The sequence below is a fragment of the Loxodonta africana genome, chromosome 27 (assembly GCF_030014295.1).
Source record: "Loxodonta africana isolate mLoxAfr1 chromosome 27, mLoxAfr1.hap2, whole genome shotgun sequence".
In the NCBI taxonomy this organism is placed as follows: domain Eukaryota; kingdom Metazoa; phylum Chordata; class Mammalia; order Proboscidea; family Elephantidae; genus Loxodonta; species Loxodonta africana.
Genome location: NC_087368.1, coordinates 17,297,395 through 17,300,240, shown reverse-complemented (window position 1 = coordinate 17,300,240; position 2,846 = coordinate 17,297,395). Strand labels below are relative to the sequence as shown.

Sequence of the window (2,846 nt, the reverse complement as noted above, 5' to 3'; positions counted from 1 at the left end):
TATGCTCTGGGCATTGCCTAGTATGTCTACATGCTCAATAAATAAAAATCAGTCATAAATTCCATTTATTCTCACACGCTTCTGCTCATTTGATTATGAGAGTGGTTTGGGCACAGGTAGGCAGGGATGAGAGGACAAGATGATAAACTGGGATAAAGCTGACTCAAGGGGCAAAATCATTTAGATTCGTTCATCGCGGGAACTGAGGATTTTGTGTTAGGCCTACTATAACATAGACAATTTCAAGAATGCCAGAATGTTCCAAAACACTCTCCTTCCCCAGGCATCAGCCACTTTAATCACGCTTTAGCCAACAGACTCACTGTCTTTCTCAAACTAAAGCAGCCATAGTTTTCATATCCTTCTCGATTATAGAAGGAACATTCATAAACAACCACCTCAGGGCTAATAAATTACACCTTAATGAAAGGTAAACAAATAGTGATGATCAGAATGATAAAGGAAAGGTAATGAGCTTGGAGGATGGCTCTGTGCAAATGCCAGATGGAGTGGGAAGAAAAGGATGTGCCCATCCAGGCCAAAAGGGAGCGAGGATCATGCTGCACTTTCTTTCAGAGCAACCCGCCTTGTTTCCAAAGAGCCAAGTCAGTGCAGGACTAAGTACCGATATCATGCATTAGTGTCTGAAAATTAATTTTAAATAAAAACTAATGCATTAACACATAATCCTTCACAGACAACTGGAACGTTGGCATTTCAAAACCAATGCAAGGGGCACACGGTACAGGTCCTCAACCACTTTGCTACAGTTTGTGAGGAGAAACTGGCAGACCTTTCTCTTTGTGTCCAACAAATTGAAACAACTGTTAATATTTTAGATGCAAAACTGTCACCTATTCCAGGACTAGATGATGTCATATTTGAAGTAGCTCCTGTATCACTAGTGTCACCAATGGGCCACAATCTGAAGCCACTTCAGAGCAGTCACAGCAGATCAGTACACAAGACCCTGGACCACAGGAAAGTGAAGTAGCAGCAGAAAGTATCTTAACTGTAGCCAAGATCCAAGATATTCCAGATATCTCAGAATGATCCAGGTGGGTGTTCCAGTCATGGCAATAATAAATGAAAGGATATCTGAAGCCCTAGACCCAGGTCTTCTTGAGCGACCAGGTGCTCCAGGGCCTGGTGGAGAAGGTGAAAAACATGCCGAAGTAAGTTCAGATAGTGAGTCTTCTTTTAGTGACTGAGCTTAATTTTTATAAGGATTTCATATACATGTGGTGTTCGTATACATTTACACCCTGTAAGAGAGAGAAACTAAACTTAACCTCTTACTCATAAAAACATCAAAAAAGTAAAACATTATAACCTGGCAGTATGTCTTGTTACCAAGATAAATGGCCCTAAAATGAAAAATAAAGTATGCTAAATTAATGCTGAAAACAAAAAACAAAAATAAGAATGCCATTTGTAAAGTCCCCACAAGCACCGCAGCCTCCCCTCCCCCTTCTCAGAGATAACCCTGGTTAAGTGTTTGTCATGACATCTTCCAGAATTTTTTCACTGCATTTATATACATACTCAAGTCCCCATAAAATATGGACGTGTTTGGGGTTTTCTTACAGAGATGCTGGTAGATCATACAACTCATTCCACAACTTGCTTTTTTCCTTTAATAATACCTCTGGGAGATCTTTCCACGCTAGGATATAGAGACCACCCTATTCTCGCGGGCCAGATGTGTTATCCTGAAGTGGTTGAATGCGTCTTCTGCAGCTGGACTACGTGGGTCCACGTCTCATCTTTGCCCCTTAACAGCCGGGTGATCTTGGGCAAGTTGCTTAAACTTTCTGTGCCTCAGTATCTATATCTCTAAAATGAGAATAAGGATGTTACCTACATCAGAGAGTTCTTATGACTACTAAAGAGTTAATATATACAAAGCACTTAGAACAGGGTCTAGTGCACTGTAAGTATCCAAGAAATGTTATCTATTGTTATTCATTTTAATGGTTATATTGTATGTCTATACTATAGCTTATTTCCCTATTGATGCACATTTAGGATGTCAATAATTTTTTGTTGCTATTATTAACCATAAACACTGCAGTGAACACCCCTAAACAGGCTCCCTTTGAATCTGTGTAGGGTAGTTACTAAAGTGGAATTCCAGAGACATTGGGACTAACGGGTACTGCCAAATTGGCCCTCAATTTATATTCTTGTCCATGAGCAAGGGTACCCATTTTTCCACACTCTTACCATCAATTAATGTTTTAAATGTTCATTCCTCTAAAGAATGAGAAATTATATTGCTTTAATGTTTTAATTTGAATTTCTCTAATTACAAATGGGAATAAAAATGGTTTCATATGCTCATTGATCGTTGAGGCTTCCTCCTAGGTGAATTCCCTCCCCATAATCTTTGGCCATTTTTATATTGAGTTGTTTGATTTGTAGTGCTTCTTTGTTCCGTATGCTAATACTTGGCTTGTTTACATATGCACTAGGTATGTTTTCCTCAGTTTAGGTACTAACTTCTTAATGTACTCTAAGGATACCTTAGCCGGTCCCCAACTAGTCCTGGAGTCAGTGGGACCTCAGAAGAATTAAGCCAACAGAGGCCACTGCAACTGTGCTAAGACTACAGCTTAACAGCTGACAAGGATGAGCAAGGGGCAATGGGTGCAGCTCAGAAAATACCTGGTGTACCAGACACCCTTTAGCTACCACTTGTTCAGACACGCATGATTCTAAGAGCTTCAGGATGTTAATCTGATTATTTTCATGCCTGCCCTGAACTGCGGCTACCCCTGAAATATGGTTCCAGGTTAGGAGATGAGGACCTGCAAGCCCTTGGGAAGAAGCACAAATAGCTCTGG

General features: G+C 40.3%; 1 pseudogene; it reads left to right on the top strand.

Moving 5' to 3' along the window:
• Positions 1–685: 685 nt before the first annotated feature.
• Positions 686–1,283, top strand: LOC100672255 (WASH complex subunit 3-like; annotated as a pseudogene).
• The last annotated feature ends 1,563 nt before the right edge of the window (positions 1,284–2,846 follow it).